The following is a 21,120-nucleotide window of genomic DNA, read 5'->3' on the forward strand; positions in this document are numbered from 1 at the left end:
TATGATGAATATTTGTTATTTTTTTTCCGCAAAAGTTTACCATTTTGAGGGTAAAAATAAAGACAAGTATCAGACATTATAATATTACACACTAAATATTCAAACAGGAGGAGTGAGGGCCCTGCTGCTCTGAGACTATGAGGAAAGGCAGAAAGAACTTTATTGATACAATGGTCCACTGAATGATACACTAGAAGAGAGGTAGGAAGAAAACCAGGGGCGTGACCTTAAAGGGGTTCTCTGGAGGAAAACAAAAAAGTTTTTCAAATCAACTTGTACCAGAAAGTTAGACGGATTTGTAAATTACTTCTATTTAAAAATCTCAACCCTTCCAGTTCTTATCAGCTGCTGTATTCTCCAGAGGAAGTTGTGTAGTTCTTTCCAGTCTGACCACAGGGCTCTCTCTGCTGACACCTCTGTCCATATCAGGAACTGTCCAGAGCAGGAGAGGTTTGCTATGGGGATTTACTCCTGCTCTGGACAGTTCCTCACACAGATAGAGGTGTCAGCAGAGAGCACTGTGGTCAGACTGGAAAGAACTACACAACTTCCTCTGCAGCATACAGCAGCTGATAAGTACTGGAAGATTTTACAATAGAAGTAATTTACAAATAAATATATATATATATATATATATATATATATATATATATATATGGGTCGGAAGGGCCTGAAACGCATTGGATTCAGTTGTCTTGTGTATATGTTGATGTTCTTTGCTGGTTCCTCCCTTGAATCTCTCTTGAATTGTGCAAAACTTATAGTATTCACTGATGGTGATAGGAAGCCTCAGTTTTAAACCGTGGAGCAGCCTGACTAAGTATTTCATTTCACTAGAGCACTTCTGGAGGAGAAGTGTTTTTCTGGGCAACATTTATTGGTGACCTTTGCCGAGATACATTACTTGGCTTAATAGGTCAATGATTTCTGCCGTCTCCTCAGGACAGGTCATCAATATCAGATCGTAGAGTGCCGAACCCCCCCCCCCCCCCCCCCAACACATACACACTGATGTTTCCCTGTCTATGTCGATGCTGCAACTATGGCAATCAGCTGACCCGTGGGGGGGGGAGGCATGGCAGGTTTCAGCACTCCTTCGATCTGATCCTGAGGACAGGTCATCAGTTAATGAAATATCAAGCCTGGAAAATCCCTTTAAGCATTACCTAGTTCCTATGGCTCCAGTGATCCATTCAGCCAGTTTTTCGGTATATGGAGCCTGCTTTGTGCCTTATGAATATTCATATCCTTCCTTCTACCTCCTTGGTCCACTTCCAGGGCAATGCTGACACTGCTTACACCGTCATATATGGCCGCCGTTGTGAAGCAGCGGTTGGCTGCACCCTGTAAGCAGCTCATGTGCGGTAAGTAAGTACTTCATAAGGCGGCCCGGACGGAGGAAGATGCAAGTTGAACGTCAGAGTGCACTTAGCGCTTTAGAACGTCCTGTGTGCACCAAGCAGGCTTATTGTCTATATATATATATATATATATATATATATATATATATATATATATATTAAATGAGGATTACAGAACAGCTGAGTCACGAAGCAAAAAAAGGTAAGGACCATTTTATCAGTGTCACCCGCACCATATCGGTGATGCTGATGATAGATTCTCGTTAATATCAATGAGATGTCCTTCTCCATAAGATATAGGGGAATCCACATACAAGGAACGCCAAGCTTTCTTATGCTTTACAATGATCATTGCAAGGCAATATTTCAGTGAATTCCCTGAGCTTCTACTAACAACATGGCACAAAGATTTGTATCTGACCTTTATTTATGGTTGACTTTTATACCTGGCAGCATAAATCTGCTCCCCGCTACAAAGCCTATTGCGAAGGAAACCACATGTTCTTTGTGTTATCATCACATTCGGTAACTTGTCACCAGGCAGATGATTAAACAATTCCATGTAAAAAATAAAAAAAATAAAAAAATGCCTTTCAGCTTCTTGCTGCCAAATGGCAATTAGCACCCAGGCAGCTGGCATCAACACACAGAAAGCTGGCACACAGCTACCTCCCCGAATACCCAGACCTCCTTTGTGAAAACTTTTTTTTTCTTCCACTTGAGGAATTCCGAAACCTTTCCTTTTTCCATCCATCAATCACAGGCCTGCGGTGTCCGCACCGCCCATACCGCCGCAACACCTCGTTCTGTCTAAATTAACTGAATTATGAAAGTAATCTAATTTGGTAACACTCATTAGAAGAAGCTTAGCCGCTCGTAGCATAGCAAAATACAATGCTTCATTGTAAACACATCTGATTGATAGCCAAGACCCCTTCTGGGATTTGTGTTCTATAATTAACTAAGGTCACTTTGCTGTGTAATATTAATGACTCTCATTTTATTATGCAAATGATGCTTTGTGTGACCGATTTCCTCTGTGATAATGACTGAGATGGTGGGGGGAAAAAAATAGATTGATTTGGGATTTTTCTGACTGCAAAAAGAATATATATATATATATTTTTTTTTACTTATGAGGAAAAACAAACTATTTATTCAGAGGAAATTAAAGGGGAACTAGAAATCTTGTCCCCTATCCACAGAATCTGATCGCGGGTGTCTGGCCACTCGGACAGCAAAGCCTAGCATAAATGTTTAGAACGTTAAGATGTCCTAGTGTACTGATTGGGCGGCACTGGTCTACTAATTGGGCGGCACTGGTCTACTGATTGGGCGGCACTGGTCTACTGATCAAGTGGCACTGGTTTACTAATTGGGTGGCACTGGTCTACTGATCGAGCGGCACTGGTTTACAAATTAGGCAGCATGCTACATGAATGGAGAACAGGCTACCCCACAGGCCTACAGGTGAAACACGTAGCCACTTTTCTTAAAAACTTTTTAAGAGTTTTTTTTTATACAGTAATATTTTTTTACAGTCATGTGCCAAAGTTAATGTGCTTGGCACTGTCGAGAATTTGGTGAGAATTTCCTGGTTTTCACCTTTTACCCATGCAAGGAGGTGTGGATTTGGCTGCAAGAAAAGTTCCAGGCTACAGGGCCTAGAATGCCACAGACTTGTGTCAGTAGCGGTGATAAAGCTGTAGGATGTCAGCTATGGTGCCAAGGGTCATTACCGGACCATCAAAAATGCAATAAACCATAGGATGAGACGGGGACCATGGTCAGGAATAAAGCCAAGGATTGGAGGCAGGGGCACAGCACAGGTACCAGAGGAAAAACCCAACAGGCAAGGCAGAAACAAGACTTAGGTCTGGATGAGACAGGTGTCCAACCAGGAACAGTGGCAGAAGGAATGAAAGCCAGGACTGGAATGAACTAAAATCAGCAGATAATCCATGGAAGCATGATATCCCTTTAAAGGAAAAAGGTCATCTAGTTCACCCACATTAAAACCAATACACTGGGTTATAGTGCAGGTGAACAGGAGACCGATGCGGGGTCTCTAAAATACCTACCTTCAGTCCCAGCGCCCGGTCCCTCTGAAGTTCTGCTTCTTTCTTCTGTGAATTGCATCCTGGAGGTGGGCCCGCTGGGTCAATTTCAATATTCATGGGGCACTGGTCATGTGAGCGCTTGCGCCTACTGAGCTCTCACGTGACCAGCGTCCATGAATATTCAAATTCACCCGGCGGGCCCGTCTCCTGTGCACAATTCACCGAAGAAAAAAGCGGACCTCCAGAGGGACACTACTACTCTTAGTCAGAGACCCTGCATCGGTCTCCTGTTCATCCGCACTATAATCCGGTGTATTGGTTTTAGTGTGGGTGAACTGGATAACAGTTTTTTTTTTATAAATAGTCCCCCAGTCTAATGTTATCCTAATGCACTGCAGTGTAAGCAGCCCAAAGCAGCTGTGCTATGGCAGGAGATAACCACTACTGATCACTGGGGTTCAGAAACCTAGCAAAGTGAGTAACAAAGGGGTTTGGATGTCATGAAGGGGGTCCACTGCTTGGAAACCCCATATAGAGCCCAGAGCAAAGGGATGCTAACAAAAAGTGGCTCTCATACTGAGTAATCTGCCTGTCGTTGGAATGCCAAGTCAGCCCTTCATTTGGATTGGAAAATGGGTTGTTTCCATCTGTAGCCCACATAAATCACTAGAACAGCTGTTCTATGTAAAACATATCCACCTTGTCAGTGTTTTGACTACTAGAAATGGTTGAGTCTTCGAAGAAGAGAGTCAACAGCAAGGAAGTGGGACAGTGCTTTCCTGGTTTCCTTGGATAAGTGGAAGTTTACCCAAAGAACACACCCATGGAAGAGTCAATAGTATTTGCCTTGGTGGTCTCGACCTGTATCAATTGTGGCATAGAATAGTGAAAAGTTCAATGACAGCTCTCCTGATGGTCTGGGGGTAATGGAGGATAAACTTTGACCTTTTTCTCATATGCACCGATCATTGAGATCATGCCAGGGAAGAAATATGACTATTTTTCTACAATTGAGCATGGTGCCAGGTGATCACAAGTCCTCTGGTTTGTCTGGCTTTCCCAACCTGCTTCCGCTCAGTACAATGGAAATACAACCCTTGGTGGATGTATGGGATAAGCCATTCCGAGTTATAGAAATTACATGTTGTAATTTAATTTTAATCGGCATTGAGTAATTTATTGCCCTATATTGTATGGTGTATACACCACACCATACTGATATATAACACTGTGACAAATCATTCACACAACACATGAGAACACATCAGAGCATCTAATGATGATGTCCCTCAAGGATTTGTAGAACCTTCTCTTTAGTGTTAAAGGTTTTGCACAAGAGTGAATATAACTTAAATGGGCACTGTCACCAACTTTTTTTTTTTATATGTTGTAGTACTTATGTACTGCAACATATCTCTAATATAGTTTCATAATTTTTTATTATTTTTTATTATTCACGCCTGAATTCGGACCGTTACCGAGCAAACGGTCCTAATTCATTCAGGCTGCGCTCGCTCCCTGCCTGTCAATCAGACAGGTGGGAGCGAGCGCTGAGAACAGAAGATGCGCATTGGCTCCCTGGCCTCACACGCCGGCCCTGCCTCCCGGCATATGCGCGTCGCTGCTGCCGGTGCTTGCACTTTGGTATGTCTACTTTGGGGGGGAGCGGGTTGCGCGGCAGGGTTCAGGGGGGTGGATTTGTACAGGGTGCCTCCAGTTCTTTCACCACTACAACTCCCAGCATGCCCTGACAGCCAATAGCTGGAGGCACCCAGTATAGATGAACTAAGGGCGGAAGCGTCGGCCCCAGCAGGCATTAGTGACGTTGCGCCTGCTGGGGAAGTCTGCCTGGTAGTGCACACTACTAGGCAGACAAAAAGGCCTTTTTAATATAGTAAAAAAAAATGAAATGAAAGGCAGGGAGGGGGTTAGGGATAGAGGGGCAATAGGCAGGGACAGAAAAAATAAAAAAAATAAAAAAGGATGGTGGGAGCTACTCTTTACTACAGTTCAGTAATATATACAGTATGATTCTGGAGCTTTTCCAAATGTAGAGCTAAATAAAAATTGAGGGTTAAGTCAACCCATCAGATTGACCAAAGAGACCCTGAAAATTGAGAGCAGCGACAATAAACAGCTTCTCTGGTTTAGCCTTACACTAACCTCGATAAATGTACCTCTCTGAGTTTTTTTACATTCACTCTGTAAATCTTTTCAGTATATTTTATTGAATACATGGAATATGAATGCTCTTCTTCATTGTAATACCAATAAACCCCATGTTCCATCCATTCACATTTATGGAAGCAATAGCTAAAGCGGCATTCAGTCATTACTATTGTATTTATTATCTTACGGTTCAGTAATAAAACTAGTAGTAATGTAGTTGGGACCAGGAATCAATATGTGATATTTTCTTAGTACTAACAGCACAGAGTCAGAGACATTGTGAACAGTCACATCCGACATCCAATTCACAGAGTAATTGATTGAACGCCTCCAATTTACGAATCAATTTGCAGATCGGTCCGTCATATCAAGATGTATACGGAACTAATTAACGCCAGACATTAGTGACAGATCCATTATTACGTTGCATATGCATCCATTATAGCTCTTATCCCTTAATAATATCTCTGCCGCCATATTGACTTATGACATCCAAGGGAGAAACACCTGTAGGGACTGCTATACAAGTCTTAGACTCCTTAAATCAATACAGACTACTATCTCCAAGCCGCACAGCACTAATGGTTGTCAATGGAGAGCGAGCCCGAAATGTGGAGTAATTTGTGACTGTTATCTGAGATCCGCACAACGGTAATGATCGTCACCCAAGGATGATGCTTGCACATCATTAGCGGTTGTCCAGGTTCCCATAGTCATGTTGTAGTGACCTCTAATAGCTGGTTCCCAAGTACACCACACATAGACTATACGAGAGCTTGAGTCTCATATTGGACTAATCATCACATTAGGTTGGGAAAACCAGCAGAAATGTGTAAGTTGTTAGGAATTCATAAAGATTATTATTATTTTTTTTTTTTTATAGAAAGGAGGATAGTCAGATTTTCTTTTTGGCTGTGGAAGTGTGTGGTTCACTAATAGTGTATAGAGGTAGAAGATCCATGCTAGCACCTTGGGCAATATTGAGCCCACTTGACAAGGCCCAGATCATCTTTACCCATATCCCAATGAGCATGAAAGCCCAGATCTGTTTAGTTCTGACATATATACCCTAATAAAGCACAAAGTAAAATGATCTTTACTGTGGCAACCACAAGGAAGGCCGAACTGCAACTCCCAGCATGCCCAGAGAGCCAAAGGCTCTCTGGGCATGCTGGGAGTTGTAGTTTTGCAACATCTGGAGGGTCACAGTTTGGAGACCACTGTTACAGTGGTGCCCAAACGGTAGCCCTCCAGATGTTGCCAAACTACAACTCTCAGCATGCCTGGACTGCCCAGGCATGCTGGGAGTTGTAGTTCTGTAACATCTGTCCCTTCAGATTTAGCAATTTTCATGATTTTTTTGAAAATTGCTGCTCTACTTTGAAGCCCTCTAATTTTTTCAAAAAGCAAAAATATGTCCATTTTATGATGCCAACATAAAGTGGATATATTGTGTTTGTGAAGAAAAATAAAATGTATTTGGAATATCCATTTTCCTTACAAGTAGAGAGCTTCAAAGTTAGAAAAATGCTAAATTTTCAAAATTTTCATGACATTTTGGGATTTTTCACCAAAAAAGGTAGCGCCGAAAATTTACCACCAAAATAAAGTAGAATATGTCACGAAAAAACAATATCAGAATCAGAATATTCGGTAAAAGCGTTTTCGAGTTATTAATTCATAAAGCGACTGTGGTCAGAATTGCGAAAAAGGGCTCAGTCCTTAAGGTGAAAAAGGGCTGCGTCCTTAAGGGGTTAAAAAAATTGTTTTTCACTGGAGTACCCCTTTAAGGACAGTATGCAGGGAAACTGCTAAATGAAAGTAGCTCTGGCTATAACAGACGCTGCCTCTCCATGTAGTACAGATACGTTCAAGGACTCCAATTTCTCTTGTTATAAATTCAATATGCAATGTGATAGCAAAACGGTTCTCGGTGACCACATATAGCGTACACATCTCCTTACAGAGTATCGCACCATCATGTTGTTTTTTCTAAGCTGGCCATCCTGGGATATCTTGAGTTAAGAGGGAAGGTGGCTGTTCATGTGTATGGTCAACATGTAATACTACACCTCTCTTGTGGTGGCCGCTACAGGTTGTGGTGTCCCAGTACAGTGGTCCCTCAACATACGATGGTAATCCGTTCCAAATGGACCATCGTTTGTTGAAACCGTCGCATGTTGAGGGATCCGTGCAATGTAAAGTATAGGACAGTGGTCTACAACCTGCGGACCTCCAGATGTTGCAAAACTACAACACCCAGCATGCCCGGACAGCCGTTGGCTGTCCGGGCATGCTGGGTGTTGTAGTTTTGCAAAATCTGGAGGTCCGCAGGTTGTAGACCACTGTTAGAGGAAGTTGTACTCACCTGTCCCCGCCGCTCCGGACCGTCACCGCTCGTCACGGCTGCCCAGGATGTTGCCCTCCATCGCTGTAGCCGTGTCCCCGACGCTCCGGCAAGGCCTCTGCTTCCCCGACATCCGCACTCTCCGTCGCCGCCATCACGTCACTACGCACGCCGCTCCTATTGGATGACGGGACGGTGTGTGCAGCAACGTGACGACGACGAAGAGCGCTGACGATGCAGAGGATCCTGAAGAGGACGCTCCAGAGCCCCGAGGACAGGTAAGTGATCATCACCGGACCACACGGGGCACCGTAAATGGCTATCCGGTGGCAGCTGAAGCAGTCTGCGCTGCCGGATAGCCATTTATGCGATGGCCCCGACATACAAAAGCATCGTATGTTGATGCTGCCTTCAACATGTGATGGCTTCTGAGAGTGATCGTATGTCGGGGCCATCGTAGGTCGAGGGGTCACTGTACAGTGTGGTGACACTTTTCTGGGCCCACTATTATAAAGTGTTCTGTTGTAATTTAAAGTGTTTTTTCTGCTTCATTATAATCAGTTGTGTTGCTATCACCTTAAGGAAGCCCTGCAGAGTGACCCAGGTGACCCTAGTGCCCCATAGAAGCCCCCCCCCGACTGTAGTCTTTATATAGCGTAGGGGGAGGAGCTGTTCAGTAAGGAGAGAGAGTGTGGTTCATTTCTTGCTGAAGTACAGTGCAGAGAAGTGTGAGGAGAAGTGTGAGGTGAGCAGAGAAGTGTGAGGAGAAGTGTGAGGTGAGCAGAGAAGTGTGAGGAGAAGTGTGAGGTGAGCAGAGAAGTGTGAGGAGAAGTGTGAGGTGAGCAGAGAAGGCCTTCGTACGGAAAGAAGTTCACAGTATGCAGCCACGCCATTTTCAGGGAAAACCCCATCGCTCAGGTGAAGTTTAAGCCTGGCGGTAAGCACAACGCTCCAGAGGAAAAATAAACTTCAGTCAGTCAGTAAAAACTCTCTAAACCAGTGTGGGCTGTCAGTGATCACAAGTCTGCAGATCCAGCAACTAAAAGTCCCAGCAAGCCGACAGGCTCCCCGGGTTCACTCTGCACTTCCCCCAGCACAAATCTGTACTGTGAAGGATTTAACAACACTCCTGCCTCAGTAAACATAGTTATCCATTACCTTGCATTTTGGTCATTATTCTCCTGGTGCTTGGCTCAGGAGAACTATCTCAACCTCGGAATGTGGAGGTTAACGTTGCCTTGGCGTCACGAACTGTGCATTCCATTCACATTTCACCCATTGACACCACAAGGTAAAAAAAACTTGATTCAAATGAGTCAGAATCTTTATCGCTGGGGGAGGAAAAGGAGTTGTCTCCATTGAGTTGTCTCCATTGTCCTTTACCATATGACAATATCTTCACCTCCCCCATTGACTTTGTAAAGTTATATTCTGTGAGCCCCTGCACCTTGTTTATTATGGAACAGAAGCAATATTCATGTATTTAACAAACCATGACTATGTACCTTCTGCAACTTACTGCAAACTCATCACAGCAAACTTTAATGGATCACGAAGAAATTCTGATGCAACTGTCTGACAGCTTCAATACATATTAATCGAACAGAAAGAATACACAGATTAAATCCAGCAAATCTTGTGATGAACAATAACGGCAGCCAGATATTCAATTATACGAGTGATCAATCTGATGCAAGAATTCAGGATGGTTAATGAAAATAAAGCCGAAATTACCAAAGCATAAAACAAAAATTCTCAGTGAAAGGAAAATACAAATCACATACTAACTAATGCAATGAGTATAAATCCTTACTAACTCTAATCTAATACACTCCACACTGAGAAAGCTTCCTTAAAGGGGTACTCCGGCCCTAATACATCTTATCCCCTATGCAAAGGATAGGGGATAAGATGTCTGATCGTGGGGGTCCTGCCGCTGGGGACCCCCCGCAATCTGTCATTCAGCACCCACCATTGCGAGCTCTCTGCAGCCTTGGAGGCTCTGAGTGTGCAGCATGACGACCTCGGGGCCGGAGTATCAGGACGTCATGACTCTGCCCCCGTGTGACATCACGAACCGCCACCTCAATGCAGGTCTATGGGAGGGGGCGTGATGGCTGTCACGCTGCACACTCGGAGCCTCCAGCGCTGCAGAGAGCTCGCAATGGTGGGTGCTGAATGACAGATTGCGGGGGTCCCAGTGGCAGGACCCCTGTAATCAGACATCTTATCCCCTATCCTTTAGATAGGGGATAAGATGTATTAGGGCCGAAGTACCCCTTTAACCCCTTAAGGACGAAGCCTATTTCGTCCTTAAAGAGTACGTCTCATGATCTTGTTAAATGTTATAATCCTCCCAGTTCACTGCCCCAACCATGATAAACCACCTCCTGCCTTTATTTTAATTTTTTCGTTTTCTACCTTGATATTTCAGTATTTTGCGCTCAGTGAAATTCCCAGACTGGGAAGGGGCGTTCCCAGTGGCGTTGCGACCGGGGTGTAGGGGGGGGCGGCCCGCACCGGGTGACACCATCCTGATGGGGTGACACCAGGTACGCCGCCGGTCCTCAGTTGCGCTGCCTGTCTCCATACTAGCAGCCCCCCACAGCCCCCACTTGCGCTGCCTCTGTAAGAGCATCCCCCCCCCGGTCCCCACTTATTGCGTCTCCGTACTAGCACCCCCCCCCCCCCCGTCACCTGCACAGTGAACCGGCCTGCGCCCCCACGTCTTCTGTTGCGCCGGTCCGACGTCCCTCCGCAGGGCCGGCGCAGGAGGACGTGACGTCACTCGCAGAGCAACCGGAGAGAAGGAGCGCTGCGCTGGATGGGTGAGTGAGTGTCTGTCTCTCTCTGTCTGTGTGTGACTGTGTGTGTGAGTGTGTGTGTCTGTGAGTGTGTGTCTCTCTGTGTGTGTGACTGTGTGTGTCTGTCGCAATCTCTGTCTGTGTGTGGCTCTCTGTCTGTGTGTGACTGTGTGTGTGTGACTCTGTGTGTGTCTCTCTGTGAGTGTGTGTCTCTCTGACTGTGTGTGTGTGTCTCTCTCTCTATCTATCTGTGTGTGTGTGTCTCTGTGTTGTGTGTGTGTGTGTGTGTTTTTTTTTGTGTGGGGGGAGGGGGGGTTTGTTTGAACCAGCGATCTAATGTGGGGAGACTTTGACCTATTGTGGGGAACATGCAAGGGAACCTGCGGCCTAATGGGGGGAAACTACTACCAAATGTGGGGAATCTATGCTACCTAATGTGGGGAAACTGCTACCTAATGTTGGAAAATTGCTACCTAATGTGCGAAGGCTGCTACATAATGTGGGAAAACTGCTACCTAATGTGGGGATTTTGTGCTACCTAATGTGGGGAAACTTCTACCTAATGTGTGGAATCTGTGCTACCTAATGTGTGGACTTTGTGCTACCTAATGTGTGGAATCTGCGCTACTTAATGTGGGGAAATTACTACCTAATGTGGAGTAACTGGTACCAAATGTGGGGAATCTATGCTACCTAATGTGGGGAAACTGCTACCTACCTAATGTGGGGGAACTGCTGCCTACCTAATGCCCCCCCCCCTGGCAGTAGCACCCTCATCATCCACCAGCAACCCCCCCCCCCCCAGCAGCAGCACCTCCATCAGCAGATCCTGATGGTGGATGATGGGGGTGCTCCTGCCAGGAGGATGATCCTGCCGATGGACGATGGGGGTGATACTGCAAGGGGGGATGGCCAGTAGCACCCTCATCATCCTCCAGCAACACCTCCCCAGTACTAGCACCCCATCATCAACTAGCAACACCACCAGATTTATATTCAGAGGGTACAGTATGTGGCAGATTTATATTCAGAGGGTACAGTGTGTGGCGGTATATTCAGAGGGTACAGTATGTGGCAGATTTATATTCAGAGTGTACAGTATGTGATGGTATTATATTCAGAATGTACAGTGTGTGGTAGTATTATATTCAGTGGGTATGGTGTATGGAAGGTTTATAATCAAAGAGTATAGTGTATAGTAGTATTATATTTAGAGGATACAGTGTCTGGCAGGTTTATAATAATACTTGTTTTCATATAGAGGATGAGAATGCGCTGACATAGTGAGGAGACGTCTGGGCATCACATTCTACAGACAGAAGATTTAGCTGGACCAGGCGGTATGTACCATCTGAATTAGATAAGGAAAGACTATAGAGAAGACGTCACTTGTAGTCACTGATATCATTGTGTATTCTCCTCACTATAGAGAAGACGTCACCTGTAATCACAGATATTATTGTGTATTCTCCTCACTATAGAGAAGACGTCACCTGTAGTCACTGATATCATTGTGTATTCTCCTCACTATAGAGAAGACGTCACCTGTAGTCACTGATATCATTGTGTATTCTCCTCACTATAGAGAAGACGTCACCTGTAATCACTGATATCATTGTACATTCTCCTCTCTATGTCCTATCAGAGCTGGAGTCACTTGTCAGTTCTACAGTTATGATGAGTGAAACTACAACTCCCAGCATAACCTCACCACTGCATAAAGGGGTACTCTACTGGAAAAAAAAAGTTTTTAATCAACTGGTGCTACAAAGTTAAACAGATTTATAAATTACTTCTACTTAAAAATCTTAATCCTTCCAGTACTTACTAGCTGCTGTATAAGTGATTCACAGGAAGTTCTTTTCTTTTTTAATTTATTTTCTGTCTGACCACAGTGTTCTCTGCTGGCACCTCTGTCCATGTCAAGAACTGTCCATAGTAGGAGCAAATCCCCATTGCAAACCTCTCCTGCTCTGGACAGTTCCTAACATGGACAGACAGAGCACTGTGGACAGACTGGAAAGAACTACACAACTTCCTGTGGAGAATACAACAGCTTATATTAGTACTGTAAGGATTAAGATTTTAAATAGAAGTAATTTAAAAATCTGTTTAACTTTCTGGCACCAGTTGATATAAAAGTAAATGTTCTCCAGTGGAGTACCCCTTTAAGTAATTCTGGGAGCTGTATATTTAAATGGTGAAAACTTCTTTAACACTTTCCCATTCTGTGGCAACTGGTATATCTGATTATTATACTGGAATTTCTCACAATGCGCTACAACAGTGGTGTCTGTCACAACAGGCTAAAAACTTATTGGGGGGGGGGAAGGTATGGGGGTGACACCATTTTCTACCGCACCGGGTAACACCAACCCTAGCAACGCCACTGGGCGTTCCCCAGCAGTCATGACATCATCTGAACCCATACAGGGGAGAACTTCCTCCCTCACTCTGCTACACACAGCCCAGAGCAGTTCAGTGTGTGAGGGGCCATGATTGGATAAGGCGCCCCCCCTTCTCCTCAGCATTTCCTGATTTTGGACTTCTGCCATGCCAGCAGGAGTCCAAAGTCTGTGCAAAAGATGGGGGAAATGAGCTCTGGACAAATAGGGAGACACCTAGTGGTAGCATTTTTAAACACAAATAAAACATAGAATACTTCTTTTATTTTTTTATTTTTTTTTTTTTTAACAAAGTACATTAGAAAGGTTTTCTATTTACTAGAAGGAGTGTAATAGCAAAAAGTTGTTTTAATGAGAGTGCCCATTTAAGGACCCGGACAATTTTTATTTTTGCACTTTTGTTTTTTCCTCCTCCCCTTCTCAAAATCATAATGCTTCCAATTTTGCACCTAGATACCCATATAAGGGCTTGTTTTTTGTTTCACCAATTGTACTTTGTAATGACTTTGCTTATTTTATAACATAAATTACGGCAAAACGAAAAAAAATACGTATTTGTGGGGGGAAATAAAAAAAACACAATTTTGTAACTTTTGGGGGCTTCTGTTTCTACGTAGTGCACTTTTCGGTAAAAATGACACCTTATCTTTATTCTGTTGATCCACACAGTTACAAGGATACCCAATTTATGTAGGTTTATTTTACTTTATTACTTTACAAAATTAGTATGTTTTTTTTTATTAGCTTTGCTTTTTTATTTTTCCGCATACTGGGCTATTTGAGTACTAATTTTTTTGTGCCATGGTCTTTATTTTTTATCGGTTGCATTTTTGTTTTGATGGGCTACAGTCCTAGGAGACTCTTTCCTAGGACTGTATCCACCTTTTCCAGCCCACCGGAGCACCTGAAAGCTGAACTAATTTATGCAGGAAAAGTCAGCAACTGCCGAGCCGAGAAGTTCGTGACAAATCGAATTTACTGTAAATTCACTCATCTCTAATTATTTTATTTAAAAAAAATGAGAAATGGAGAGGGATTCAAACTTTTATTAGGAGAGGAGCTTATTGACAATTATAATTAATTTTTTTACACTTTTTACTCTTTTTTTTTTTTTAGTCCCCATAGGGGGCTATACCGTGCAATGTTTTGATTGCATACACTATTCAATGCTATGCTCAGATGCCGGGATCGTTTCACTTTCATTTTAGACGCCACAATCAAATTTGATTGCAACATCTAAAGGGTTAATGCTGGGCATCGGCCCAATCGGCGGTGCCCCGCCTTAACCCTGGGTCCTGGCTCGTGAGCATGCTTTAAACCCTGGTATCGGGATCGGGGCATATATGTACGCCCTGTATTCTTAAGGACCGGAATGCAAGGAAGTACTTGTACGCCCTGCGTCCTTAACAGGTTAAGGACACAGCCCATTTTGGCCTTAAGGACCAGGCCAATTTTATTTTTGTGATTTTCATTTCTTCCTCCTCGCCTTCTAAAAATCATAACTCTTTTATTTTTCCATCCACAAACCTATATGAAGGCTTGTTTTTTGCATCACCAATTAAACTTTGTAATGACATCACTTATTTTGCCATAAAATGTACGGCAAACCCCCAAAATATTATTTGTGTGAGGAAATTGAAAAGAAAATAGAAATTTTGTACGTTTTGGAGGGTTTTGCTTTTACGATGTATGCTTTAAGGTAAAATTTACATATATTTTTTATTCTGTGGGTCAACACGAATATAATGATACCCATGATTATATACTTTTCTATTATTCTACTGCTTTAAAAAAAAAAAAAAAAAAACTTTTTTCACAAAATTACCATGCTTAAAATTGCTCTAATTTTGACCACCTACAACTTTCTCATTTTTCCGTATGTGGGGCTGTATGAGGGCTTATTTTTTGCTCTGTGATCTGCAGTTTTTTTTTTTGTACCACATGTGTATATCTGAGTATTTGATTGCATTTTATCATTTTTTTCTGAAATGTGATGTGACCAAAACAGCATTTTTGGACTTTTTTTTTTTTTTTTACGGTAACATAGTTCACCGTACGGAATAATTAACATTATATTTTGATAGTTTGGACATTTACACACACGGCAATACCAAATATCTTTATTAATTCTTTATTTTTACACTTTTTGGGGGTAAAATGGGAAAAAAGTTTTATTGGGAAATGTACAGTTTTATTGGGGGAGAGGATTCTTCCCTTTATGACTTTTTTTTTTTTTTTTTTACACTTTTTATGTCCCCATAGGGGACTCTCTATAGCAGTAGCATATAGCATAGGCATAGCACTGATCAGTATTATTGGCGATGTTCTTCTCTGGTCTGCTCGATTTTAGACCAGAGAAGAAGACGCCGGGAGACAGAGCCAGGTGAGGAGACCTTTGTCCGCCATCTTGGCTGATCTGATCCCCGAGGCCATTTAAAGTACCGCATGGCCCAAATGCCGTGATTTGTATTGATCACGGCATCTGAGGGGTTAATGGCGGATATCAGCACAATCGCTGATGTCCGCCATTACTGGCGGGTCCCTGGCATTCAGGTGCTCGAGTCACGTATGGGACTTAAATGTACGTCCTGGTGCGCTAAGTCCCAGTGCATCAGGAAGTACATTTACGTCCTATGTCCTTAAAGGAGATATCCAGTGGTGAAAAACGTATCCCCTATGCTAAGGACAGGGGATACGTTTCAGATTGCAGGAGGTCCGACCGCTGGGGCCCCCCGCAATCTCCTGTACAGACCGCGGAAAGGGGTATGTTGACCACAGCACGAAGCAGCGGGTGACACGCCCCCTCAATACAACTCTAAGGCAGAGCCGGAATGCTGCCTTCGGCAATCTCCGGCTCTGCCATCTGGCCAGCTAGCCGGGGTCCCGTACAGAGAGATCGCGGGGGACAACTTATCCCCTATCCTTAGGAATGGGGAATACGTTTTTCACCACTGGACTACCCCTTAAGCATGCTTGAAAAAGGCTCCAGGAGGAGCTGAAACATTGTAATGCTGACATGAGATATTAAATCCCTTTTTTGTTGGAGTGCTGCGCCTGTATCTGGTTCATATATATATAATATTTTTTTTTTTTTTTTTTTTTATCAACTGGTGCTAGAAAGTTAAACAGATTTGTAAATTACTTATATTAAAAAATCTTAATCCTTCCAGTACTTATCAGCTGCTGTATAATTCACAGGAAGTTCTGTTCTTTTTGAATTTCTTTTCTGCCTGATCACAATGCTCTCTGCTGACACCTCTGTCCATGTCAGGAACTGTCCAGAGCAGGAGAAGTTTGCTGTGGGGATTTGCTCCGGCTCTGGACAGTTCCTAAAATGGACAGAGGTGTCAGCAGAGAGCATTGTGGTCAGACAGTAAGGACATTAAAAAAAAATAAAAAAATAAAATTAAAAAAAGAACTTCCTATGGATCAAAACAGCAGCTGATAAGTACTGGCAGGATTAAGATTTTTTAATAGAAGTAATTTACAAATCTGTTTAACTTTCTGGCACCAGTTGATTTAAAAAAAATGTCTTCCAGTGGAGTACTCCTTTAACATAAATTCCCATGCTCCCCCGATGCCTCCACCCCAGTATCCCTTCTGTGGTCCCTGGAGTGATCTTCTTCCTGGTGCCAGTGGTTGACGAGCTGCATCACGGTGCATTTCAGTGAACCACAGCTGTTTCCTGTCTTGGGCAGTGATTGCCAGAATAGCAGTGAAATGTATTGAGTGCCAATTTTTTTCCTGATGCTGTGGCCCAATATGTCACATTGCTGCTCAGCCCATTACTGGCCAAGGTGGGACATTGCTGCATCCAGCGGTACACTGATATGCACTGTGACACATCATCCAACAGCACCAACATCAACCACCAGTAATGAGCTGGACTACCCCTTTCAATCTTATTTTAAAAGTAAAAGTTGGGCTACACTGGTCAACCCCTTGAAGTTTCTGGGCTGCCTTGAAAAATCAGTTTTGGCCAGGCTGACCAGAAAGGGTCTGGGGTCCATGTTCTCAAGACTGGTGCAAGTCTCAGAGGTATCTACACTGCTCAAAAAAATGAAGGGAACACTAAGATAACACATCCTAGATCTGAATGAATGAACTAATCGTATGAAATACTTTCGTCTTTACATAGTTGAATGTGCTGACAACAAAATCACACAAAAATTATCAATGGAAATCAAATTTATCAACCCATGGAGGTCTGGATATGGAGTCACACTCAAAATCACAGTGGAAACCCCACTACAGGCTGATCCAACTTTATGTAATGTCCTTAAAACAAGTCACAATGAGTCTCAGTAGTGTGTGTGGCCTCCACGTACCCGTATGACCTCCCTACAATGCCTGGGCATGCTCCTGATGAGGTGGAGGATGGTCTCCTGAGGGATGTCCTCCCAGACCTGGACTAAAGCATCAGCCAACTCCTGGACAGTCTGTGGTGCAACGTGGCGTTAGTCAATGGAGCGAGACATGATGTCCCAGATGTGCTCAATTAGATTTAGGTCTGGGGAACGGGCGGCCAGTCCATAGCATCAATGCCTTCCTCCTGCAGAAACTGCTGACACACTCCAGACACATGAGGTCTAGCATTGTCTTAGGAGGAACCCAGGGCCAACCGCAACAGCATATGGTCTCACAAGGGGTCTGAGGATCTCATCTTGGTACCTAATGGCAGTCAGGCTACCTCTGGCAAGCACATGGAGGGCTGTGCAGCCCCCCAAAGAAATGCCACCCCACACCATTACTGACCCACTGCCAAACCGGTCATGCTGGAGGATGTTGCAGGCAGCAGAAAGTTCTCCACTGCGTTTCCAGGCTCTGTCACGTCTGTCACATGTGCTCAGTGTGAACCTGCTTTCATCTGTGAAGAGCACAGGGCGCCAGTGGCGAATTTGCCAATCTTGGTGTTCTCTGGCAAATGCCAAACGTCCTGCACGGTGTTAGGCTGTAAGCACAACCCCCACTTGTGGATGTCGGGCCCTCATACCACCCTCATGGAGTCTGTTTCTGACTGTTGAAGTGGACACTTGCACATTTGGGGCCTGCTGGAGGTCATTTTGCAGGGCTCTGGCAGTGCTCCTCCTGCTCTTCCTTGCACAAAGGCGGAGTTAGCGGTCCTGCTGCTGGGTTGTTGGCCTCCTCCAAGTCTCCTGATGTACTGGCCTGTCTCCTGGTAGCGCCTCCATGCTCTGGACACTACGCTGACAGACACAGCAAACCTTCTTGCCACAGCTCGCAATGATGTGCCATCCTGGATGAGCTGCACTACCTGAGCCACTTGTGCGGGTTGTAGACTCTGTCTCATGCTACCACTAGAGTGAAAGCACCGCCAGCATTCAAAAGTGACCAAAACATCAGCCAGGAAGCATAGGAACTGATAAGTGGTCTGTGGTCACCACCTGTAGAACCACTCCTTTATTGGGGGTGTCTTGCTAATTGCCTATAATTTCCACCTGTTGTCTGTTCCATTTGCACAACAGCATGTGAAATTGATTGTCAATCAGTGTTGCTTCCTGAGTGGACAGTGTGATTTCACAGAAGTGTCATTGACTTGATTGTGATTGAGCTACATTGTGTTGTTTAAATGGGCACTGTCACCAAACATTTTTTTTGATATGTTGTAGTACTCATGTACTACAACATATCTCTAATATAGTTCTATTATTTTTTTCTTCATTAAATTAGTTTATTATACATTTGAAAACCGGCCACTAGGGGTCTCCCTCCTAGTGGCCAGCTGCAGGCAGGCGTGATGTCACGCATGAATTCGGACCGCTGCCGGCCGGGCATCGGTCCTTATTCATTCAGCCTGCGCTCGCTCCCTGCCTGTCAATCAGACAGGCGGAAGCGAGCGCTGAGAGCGAATTGGCTCCCTGGCCTGGACGCAGCACTTGGGTATATCAGGAGCGGGGAGCGGGATGGGGGGGTGGTTGTTAGCACCGCGGCCATAGAAAGTGTATTGTTTTCGGCGGGGGCGGCCGCGAAGGGGGGTGGTGGGTTTTGTAGGATCAGCGCCGTGGCTATAGCAAATTCATTGTTCGGGGGGGGGGGGCTGCACAGGGTGCCTCCAGCTGTTTCACCACTACAACTCCCAGCATGCCCTGATAGCCAATAGATGTCAGGGCAAGCTGGGAGTTGTAGTGGTGAAACAGCTGGAGGCACCCTGTGTAGATAAACTAAGGGAGGAAGTTGGCCCCTCCCAGCAGGCATCAGTGACGTCTGCCTGCTGGGGAAGTCTGCCTGTTAGTGAGCACACTACCAGGCAGACAAAAAGGCATTTTTTATATAGTAAAAAAAAAAAAATTTAAAGCAGGGAGGGGGTTAGGGAGAGATGGGCAATAGGCAGGGACAGAAGAAAAAAAAAAAGGATGGTGGGAGCTACCCTTTAAGTGTTAAATTTATTTTTTTGAGCAGTGCATATACTGCTGACATTCTGGACATTCCAGATGGTCACCTGCATAGTAGCTGGGACTGGTGCTGTCTTCCATTTCTCGACATATATGTATATAAATATATATATATATATATATATATATATATATATATATGCCACCAATTCAAACTTAATGTCAGTTATACGCGTGGCGTCTTCAATGTGTAAGAGGATACAGTAGAAGGATCACTTGGTCAGAACGGACCTCCAAATATGATCTGGGTGCCCCTTTAACACCTTCAATAAATACAACTGATGTCCTTCTGCTAATCTATGTTAGAGAATGTGGGTAGAAGGTGCTTTTGATGTATTAATGGGTCCATAATAAAAGGTGTGACTCACTTTTGTATATTTATTATCATTAAAGGGGTACTCCACTGGCAAGCGTTCGGAACTAAATGTTCCGAGCACTTTTTTCGCGCTTCCTGGGTCGACCACGCCCCTCATGATGTCACAGCCACTCCCCCTCAATGCAAGTCTATGGGAGGGGGCGTGGCAGGACGTCACGCCCCCTCCCATAGACTTGCATTGAGGAGGTGTGTCCGTGAGGTCACAAGGGGCATGGCCGACCCTAGCAGCGCGAAAAGAGCGTTCAAAACGAAACATTTAGTTCTGAACGCTTGCCAGTGGAGTACCCCTTTAAAGGATATATATGCTACAGATAGAGGGCGATACTTTTTTTAACAATAGGAAGTTGAATTGGATGAAGGCCATGATCATCCAGCTGTGGTGAGAAATGTTTGATCGTCTTTTGCATTGTGGCCCTGGGAAAAAAAAAATGGGGGCCCGCAGATTGCGTGACCAAAGATCACTATGTTGCGCCCCCTGAAATGTGCTGCAAATGAGACTGCGCTGCAAACCACAAATGGCTGTGACTACAACATGAGAAACGTAATAATTCCATCCAGGATGAATTTGTGGCTGTGGTAATTTGGGGTCGCAATGTGGCACCATTTAGTGCAGATCAGCTCAGCTCCCCCCTTTGCAAGAGCGAAGCGCACGGACAACTGTAGAGCCACAGCAACTTGTAAGGACAAGAAATCCAGCGCAAAACGGCATCATAAAATGTATGGTCACAGGAAACCAGGGTCACAGGAAGCCAAACAGTTTATGATGCTGTTTTAAGGGTTTAATAAACCCCCCAAAGAGCAAGAACTGATTTGTGCTGGATTTCTCTATGTGTGACCACATTTACGTACATTAGCTGAGATTCAGCACAATTCAAGGAGAACAACATGGCGCTCTATGACTGTGCGACCCATTTTTGCCATCTAGCCCTAACCTAATATTGTCACCTTGTTCTTTATACAGTAATAGTCACCGCACACAGATAAACAGTGATCTCAATGCTGCCTATCAGTAATAGCGCCCACATATACTATAAGGCTAAGTTCACAGACAGAATGTCCACATGGAGAATCTCCGTGCAGATATTCCGCAAACTGCAGGACACCGACATAATATGCCGCCACTAGGACTGCACAGGAATGCAGCGTTTCATAGGCAGCCATGAATTCTATGCGGACACAGAAAAT

The sequence above is a fragment of the Hyla sarda genome, chromosome 9 (genome assembly GCF_029499605.1).
Source record: "Hyla sarda isolate aHylSar1 chromosome 9, aHylSar1.hap1, whole genome shotgun sequence".
Classification (NCBI taxonomy): domain Eukaryota; kingdom Metazoa; phylum Chordata; class Amphibia; order Anura; family Hylidae; genus Hyla; species Hyla sarda.